Source organism: Acinonyx jubatus, chromosome A2 (assembly GCF_027475565.1).
Source record: "Acinonyx jubatus isolate Ajub_Pintada_27869175 chromosome A2, VMU_Ajub_asm_v1.0, whole genome shotgun sequence".
Taxonomy (NCBI): Eukaryota; Metazoa; Chordata; class Mammalia; order Carnivora; family Felidae; genus Acinonyx; species Acinonyx jubatus.
This window is the reverse complement of record NC_069383.1, coordinates 155,219,639-155,228,341: the sequence shown is the minus strand read 5'-3', so window position 1 is coordinate 155,228,341 and position 8,703 is coordinate 155,219,639. Positions and strand designations below refer to the sequence as shown.

The 8,703-nt window shown below is 41.0% G+C and overlaps 1 pseudogene; it reads left to right on the top strand.

The window, feature by feature from the left end:
- The first annotated feature begins 7,172 nt into the window (after positions 1-7,172).
- Positions 7,173-8,703, top strand: LOC106986279 (olfactory receptor 7A17-like; annotated as a pseudogene).

Sequence of the window (8,703 nt, the reverse complement as noted above, 5' to 3'; positions counted from 1 at the left end):
GTGATATCTGAGTGTGGTTTTGATTTGTATTTCCCTGATGAGGAGTGACGTTGAGCATCTTTTCATGTGCCTGTTGACCATCTGGATGTCTTCTTTAGAGAAGTGTCTATTCATGTTTTCTGCCCATTTCTTCACTGGCTTATTTGTTTTTCGGGTGTGGAGTTTGGTGAGTTCTTTATAGATTTTGGATACTAGCCCTTTGTCTGATATGTCATTTGCAAATATTTTTTTCCAATTCCATTGGTTGCCTTTTAGTTTTGTTGATTGTTTCCTTTGCAGTGCAGAAGCTTTTTATCTTCTTGAGGTTCCAATAGTTAAATTTTGCTTTTAATTCCCTTGACTTTGGAGATGTGTCAAGTAAGACATTGCTGTGGCTGAGGTCAGAGAGGTGTTTTCCTGCTTTCTCCTCTAGGGTTTTGATGGTTTCCTGTCTCCCATTCAGGTCCTTCATCCATTTTGAGTTTATTTTTGTGAATGGTGTAACAAAGTGGTCTAGTTTCTTCTGCATGTTGCTGTCCAGTTCTCCCAGCACCATTTGTTAAAGAGACTGTCTTTTTTCCATTGGATGTTCTTTCCTGCGTTGTCAAAGATTAGTTGGCCATACTTATGTGGGTCCAATTCTGGAGTCTCTATTCTATTCCATTGGTCTATGTGTCTGTTTTTGTGCCAATACCATACTGTCTGATGATTAAAGCTTTGTAGTAGAGGCTAAAGTCTGGGATTGTGATGCCTCCCACTTTGGTCTTCTTCTTCAATATTACTTTGGCTATTCGGGGTCTTTTCTGGTTCCATACAAATTTTAGGATTGCTTGTTCTAGCTTCGAGAAGAATGTTAGTGCCATTTTGATTGGGATTTTTTTGAATGTGTAGATAGCTTTGGGTAGTATTGACATTTTAACAATATTTATTCTTCCAATCCATGAGCATGGAATGTTTTTCCATTTCTGTATATCTTCTTCAATTTCCTTCATAAGATTTCTATAGTTTTCAGCTTACAGATGTTTTACATCTTTGGTTAGGTTTATTCCTAGGGATTTTATGCTTCTCGGTGCAATTGTGAATGGGATCAGTTTCTTTATTTGTCTTTCTGTTGCTTCATTATTAGTGTATAAGAATGCAACTGATTTCTGTACATTGATTTTGTATCCTGTGACTTTGCCAAATTCATATTATCAGTTCTAGCAGACTTTTGGCGGAGTCTATCGGGTTTTCCATGTATAATATCATATCATTTGCAAAAAGTGAAAGCTTGACTTCATCTTTGCCATTTTGATGCCTTTGATGTCCTTTTGTTGTCTGATTGCTGATGCTAGCACTTCCAACACTATGTTAAACAACAGTGGTAAGAGTGGACATCCCTGTCGTGTTCCTGATCTCAGGGGAAAAGCTCTCAGCTTTTTCCCATTGAGGATGATATTAGCTGTGGATTTTTCACAAATGGCTTTTATGATGTTTAAGTATGTTCCTCATATCCCGACTTTCTCGAGGGTTTTTATTAAGAAAGGATGCTGAATTTTGTCAAATGCTTCTTCTGCATTGATTGACAGGATCATACGGTTCGTTTATTTTCTTTTATTAATGTGATGTATCACGTTGATTGATTTGCGAATGTTGAACCAGCCCTGCATCCCAGGAATGAATCCCACTTGATCATGGTGAATAATTCTTTTTATATGCTGTTGAATTTGATTTGTTAGTATCTTATTAAGGATTTTTGCATCCATATCCATCAGGGACATTGGCCTGTAGTTCTCTTTTTTTTGCTGGATCTCTGTCTGGTTTAGGAATCAAAGTAATGCTGACTTCATAGAATGAGTCTGTAAGTTTTCCTTTCCTTTCTATTTTTTGGAACAGCTTGAGAAGGATAGATATTATCTCTGCTTTAAATGTCTGGTAGAATTCCCCAGGGAAGCCATCTGGTCCTGGACTCTTATATGTTGGGAGATTTTTGATGACTGATTCAATTTCTTCGCTGGTTATGGGTCTGTTCAAGTTTTCTATTTCTTCCTGTTTGAGTTTTGGAAGTATGTGGGTGTTTAGGAATTTGTCCATTTCTTCCAGTTTGTCCAGTTTGTTGGCATATAATTTTTCATAGTATTCCCTGATAATTGCTTGCATTTCTGAGGGATTGGTTGTAATAATTCCATTTTCATTCATGATTTTATATATTTGGGTCATCTCCCTTTTCTTTTTGAGAAGCCTGGCTAGAGGTTTATCAATTTTGCTTATTTTTTCAAAAACCAACTCTTGGTTTCATTGATCTTCTCTATGGTTTTTTTTGATTCTATATTGTTTATTTCTGCTCTGATCTTTATTATTTCTCTTCTTCTGCTGGGTTTGGGGTGTCTTTGCTGTTCTGCTTCTATTTCCTTTAGGTGTGGTGTTAGATTTTGTATTTGGGATTTTTCTTGTGTCTTGAGATAGGCCTGGATTGCAATGTATTTTCCTCTCACGACTGCCTTTTCTGCATTCCAAAGCATTTGGATTATTGTATTTTCTTTTTTTTATTGAAAAAAAATTTTTTAACGTTTATTTATTTTTGAGACAGAGAGAGACAGAGCATGAACGGGGGAGGGTCAGAGAGAGAGGGAGACACAGAATCTGAAACAGGCTCCAGGCTCTGAGCCATCAGCACAGAGCCTGACGCGGGGCTTGAACTCACGAACCGCGAGATCATGACCTGAGCCTAGTCGGACACTTAACCGACTGAGCCACCCAGGCGCCCCTGGATTACTGTATTTTCATTTTCATTTGTTTCCATATATTTTTAAATTTCTTCTCTAATTGCCTGGTTGACCCATTCATTCTTTAGTAGGGTGTTCTTTAACCTCCTTCAAGTTTCATAGCATTGTGGTCTCAAAGTGTGCATGGTATGATCTCAATTCTTGTATACTTATGAAGGGCTGTTTTGTGACCCAGTATGTGATCTATCTTGGAGAATGTTCCATGTGCACTCGAGAAGAAAGAATATTCTGTTGCTTTGGGATGCAGACTTCTAAATATATCTGTCAAGTCCATCTGATCCAATGTATCATTCAGGGCCCTTGTTTCTTTATTGATCCTGTGTCTAGATGATCTATCCATTGTTGTAAGTGGGGTATTAAAGTCCCTTGCAATCACCACATTCTTATCAATAAGGTTGCTTATGTTTGTGATTAATTGTTTTATATATTAGGAGGCTCCTGAATTCAGCACATAGACATTTATAATTGTTAGCTTTTCCTGATGGATAGTCCCTGTAATTATTGCATAATGCCCTTCTTCATCTCTTGTTACAGCCTTTAATTTAAAGTCTAGTTTGTCTGATATAAGTATGGCTACTCCAGCTTTCTTTTGACTTCCAGTAGCATGATAGATAGTTCTCCATCCCCTCACTTTCAATCTGAAGGGGTCCTCAGGCCTAAAACGAGTCTCTTGTAGACAGCCAATAGATGGGTCTTGTTTTTTTATCCATTCTGATACCTTATGTCTTTTGGTTGGAGCATTGAGCCCATTTAAATTTAGTGTTATTATTGAAAGATATGGGTTTAGAGTCCTTGTGATGTCTGTAGGTTTCATGCTTGCAGTGATGTCTCTGGTACTTTGTGGTCCTTGCAACATTTCACTCACAGAATCCCCCTTAGGATCTCTTGTAGGGCTGGTTTAGTGGTGATGAATTCCTTCAGTTTTTGTTTGTTTGGGAAAACCTTTATCTCTCCTTCTATTCTGAATGACAGACTTGCTGGATAAAGGATTCTTGGCTGCATATTTTCTCTCTTCATCACATTGAAGATTTCCTGCCATTCCTTTCTGGCCTGCCATGTTTCAGAAGATAGGTCTGCCACTAGTCTTATCGGTCTCCTTTTATATGTTACAGCGTGTTTATCCCTAGCTGCTTTCAGAATTTTCTCTTTATCCTTGTATTTTGCCAGTTTCACTATGATATGTCTTGTGGAAGATCAATTCAAGTTACATCTGAAGGGAGTTCTCTGTGCCTCTTGGATTTCAATGCCTTTTTCCTTCCCCAGATCAGGGAAGTTCTCAGCTAGGATTTGTTCAAGTACACCTTCAGCCCGTTTCTCTCTCTCTCTTCCTTTTCTGGAATTCCTATGATGCAGATATTGTTGGTTTGATTACATCACTTAGTTCTCTAATTCTCCCCTCATATTCCTGGAATTTTTTTCTCTCTTTTTCTCAGCTTCCTCTTTTTCCATAATTTTATCTTCTAATTCACCTATTCTTTCCTTTGCCTCTTCAATCCGTGCTATGGCCACCTCCATGTTATTTTGCACCTCATTTATAGCATTTTTTAGCTCCTCATGACTATTTCATAGTCCCTTGATCTCTGTAGCAATAGATTCTCTTCTGTCCTCTGTACATTTTTTCAAGCCCAACGATTGATTTTATGACTATTATTCTAAATTCTTGTTCCGTTATATTGGTTAATTGTTTTTGATCAATTCGTTAGCTGTTGCTACTTCCTGGAGTTTCTTTTGAGGAGAATTTTTCCATTTCGTCATTTTGGGTAGTCCCTGGGGTGGCGGGGAACTGCAGGGCTCTTCCCCTGTGCTGTCCGGAGTAACTTGTGTTGGTGGGCGGGGCCACAGTCAGACCCGATGTCTGCCCCCAGCCCACCACTGGGGTCACGGTCAGGCTGGTATGTATCTTATCTTCCCCCCTCCCAGGGGCAGGACTCACTGTGGAGTGGTGTGGCCCTGTCTGGGCTACTTGCACACTGCCAGGCTTGTGGTGCTGCTTCGATGGGATCTGGTGTATTAGCCGGGGTGGATCCGCAAGGTGCACAGAGACGGGAGGGGCAGGCTTAGCTCGCTTTGCTGTCAGTAGTCCCCTGTGGGAGGCATCCCGCAGCACCGGGAGGGAGGCTGACCCATCGGAGGGATGGATCCACAGAAGCACAGTGTTGGGCATTTGTTGGGGAAGCAAGTTTGGTGATGGGAACAGGTTCCCTTTGGAATTTCGGCTGGGGAATGGGAGAGAGAGATGGCACTGGCCAGCGCCTTTGTTTCCTGCTGAGCTGAGCTCTGTCTTCTGGGGCTCCACAACTCTCCCTCCCAGTGTCCTCTCGCCCTCCCTGCTCTCAGAGAGCAGAGCTGTTGACTTTTAACATTCCAGATGCTAAGTCCCGCTGGCTGCCAGAACTCATGGAGTCTGGCCCCTCTGCTTCTGCAGGTCAGACTCAGGGGCTCTGCCTTGCCCCGCGGGCTGCCCCTCCACCACCCCGCCTCTCTCCCGCCAGTCCATGTAGCATGCACCGCCTCTCTGCCCTTCCTACCCTCTTGTCTACACTTGGCTCTGGAGAGTCTGTTCTGCTAGTCTTCCCGCAGTTTTCCGGGTTATTTAGGCAGGTGTGGGTGGAATCTAAGCGATCAGCAGGACGAGGTGAGCCCAGCGTCCTCCTATGCTGCCATCTTCCCCTCTGAGTCCCCCAATTTTTTTTTAAAATAAGATCAATTTCTTTTAAAGAGAAATCATATTACTCCTTCCATTCTAATTTTGATCCTTTTCTTTCTTTTTCTTTCCTTTTTTTGGCGAGTTGCTCTGTCTGGAACCTGCATTATACCACGTTGTATATAAAGGTGTGAAAACAAACATGCTTATCCTGCCTTATCTTAGGGGTCACTCTCAGTGTTTCACTTTTCAGAACTATTTTACAGGTGGGTTTACATATATGACCTATTTCGTGTTGTGGAAGTTTCCTTCTATTCTTAGTTACTTGAATGCTGTCAGTCTAAGGAATGCTCCATTTTGTCACATTTTATTTACCATCTGTGGACATACTTATGTTACCCTTTATTCTGTTAATATGGTGTATTACACTGAGGGAGTTTTATTGCCTTCCTGGAATAAATGCCATTTGGTCATGATGCATAATCCTTTTCTACACCATGATCAAAAGGCTGCATTGCTGGAATATGTTCACATGTATATTCCTTGGGAATATTGTTGTGTACTTTTCTTTTCTTGCAATGTCTTTTCATGGCTTTGGTATCAGTGCAATGCTGGCCTGATGGAATAAAGTAAGAAGTGTCTCCCATTTGATTTTTTTTTGGAAGACACTGACAAAGATTGATGTTAATTCTTCTAATTCTGTGTGGTTCTTGTGTACCTTAACCGTGACTACTCCACTGGAAAGCCTACTTTCACAGTGGAAAGCCTACAATCACAAACTGTAATTCTGCTAGGAGAAAGAATCTCTTTGACTTATGGTGTAGCTTGTCCTCTGCTTTCTAAAAAGTGTGCTTCAGCTACAGGAATACACAGTAGTACCACAATAATGGAGAACTCTCTCTGTCTCTTTCCCTACCCACATGTGTGTGTATGTGTGTGTATAGATCAAAGAGAACTTATCAATGAAGTACACACCCGTTAAGTATTTACAGCAACCTGAAGCTGTCTTATGCAATAGAAAATGCAGAATTTAGACCAACTGGAGACCTAGAGTAAGGGAAGAGAGAAAGACAGAGAATTATGGAGAAATGAATTATGTTCCATTTGCTTACACTACATAAAATGGATCCTGTTGTAGACAGACATCATATATAACATATATAACTGTAGTGTCCAGTGCCTTAGAATGTTTCCACAGATACAGGAGTTTTTGAGTTCTTCTCTTATTTACATACAACTCCTACTCCTGTTGTGTTACCTGCTCTGCTCACAATGTTCTCTTTGATGTTGCCTGATGATTTGGGGTGAGCTCTTGACTCAAGGTCTTTGCATATGCAATTTGTCTGCCTTAACTGGTTTTCTCAAAGTTATACACATGGGTCACATATCCCTTAGTTTTCCAGCTCATAAGCCCCTGATTAGACATGATACAATGACAGGTTTCCCTTCTACTTAGAACTCCTTTGTCCTGAATTATTTTCCTTATTAGTTGTAACCACCATTTGAAACATCATTGATTCATTTATTTATATTATATTCCTCCCTCTGACACACACACACACACACACACACACACACACACACCTAATACTAAGTCTTGTTAAGTTCAAACACACATCACTACTTTTTGCAATGCTTTCAACCAAACTTGTCACAAGGTATTTTGTTAAATTTTGTTGGGTGGATAAAAAAGTCTCAGGAAATTTATGGAGGAGAACATTGTTTTGAATTATGTTTTTTTATTTGGATCAAGAACTGCTAACAGTTTCAGCCTCACAGAAAACATGGAGCATTTGAGAGTCCCTGAAATTTTCTGGTACGTATTCTAGGTTGGTAGAGAATGTGTAAGAATCAATGAGTGCATCGTGTTGAAAACACAGCATTGCTCTTAATTCTATGATCACAGCTGGTGCCTTTACAATGCTCTTATCTCTGTTCCAGCTGTTTTCATCAGTTACACTGAAGGAAGAAATCAAACTCATGTTACAGAATTTATCCTCCTGGGACTCTCAGACCAGGGGGAACAGCAGTCTCTGCTCTTTTGGCCGTTCCTGTCCATGTACCTGGTCACCTTCACTGGGAACCTGCTCATGGTTCTGGCCATTATCACGGACTCCCGCCTCCACACGCCCATGTACTTCTTCCTCTCCAACCTGTCCTTTTCAGACATCTGTTTCACCTCCACCACCATCCCAAAGATGCTGCTGAACATCCAGACGCAGAGCAGAGCGATCTCCTACGAAGGGTGCCTCAGTCAGATGTACTTTTTCATGCTTTTTGGAGGATTAGACCACTTCCTCTTGACAGTGATGGCCTATGACCAGTTCGTGGCCATCTGTCACCCATTGCACTACATGGTCATCATGAACCCCAAGTTCTGTGGCATCCTGCTCCTGGGATCCTGGATACTGAGTGTTCTTGACTCTCTATTACATGACTTACTGATTTTGCGACTCTCTTTTTGCACAAAGCTGGAAATCCTTCACTTTTTCTGTGAACTTAAGCAGGTGATCCAACTTGCTTGCTCTGATAGGTTCCTCAATGACCTGGCAGTGTATTTGGTAAGTGGACTTCTGGGTGTTGTTCCACTCACTGGCATCCTGTTCTCTTACTCTATAATTGTCACTTCCATTTTGAGAATTTCATCAGTGAGGGGCAAGTATAAAGCATTTTCCACGTGTGGGTCTCACCTCTCAGTGGTCTCTTTGTTCTATGCTACAGGCCTTGAGGTGTATCTGAGTTCTGCTGCTGCACAAAACTCCAGGGCAAGTGCCATAGCCTCAGTCATGTACACGGTGGTGACGCCCATGCTGAACCCCTTCATCTATGGTCTGAGGAACAGAGACATCAAACAAGCCCTGGGAAAACTCTTTAGCAGAGGGGCGTTCTCTGCATATAGGATTCTTTGTTTTAAGATAAAGTTATGAATAACAGGGCTTAAAACCCTAGAAGACCTAGATCATGTTATTTAACTCAATTCAGAGGCTGACAATCTGCAGTTTATCTTTCTACAGTATTCAGTTGCTAAAAGTTTTTCATACACTATAAGCAACATTTCTTCTGAAATTTTTAAAAGTTTATTTATTTTGAGAGAGAGGGAGCAAGAGCGTGTAGGAGGAGCAGATACAGATTGAAGATATATCCTATACTGTGTCCATATTGTCAGCGCAGAACCTGAAGTGGGGCTCAATCTCAGAAAGCATGAGATCTTGAGGTAAAGCGAAATCAAGTGTTGGACGCTCAACTGACTGAGCCACCCAGGCACCTGTCTTCTGCATTTTAAAAAGTTTTTACACCTCCCATTAAATTCCATTG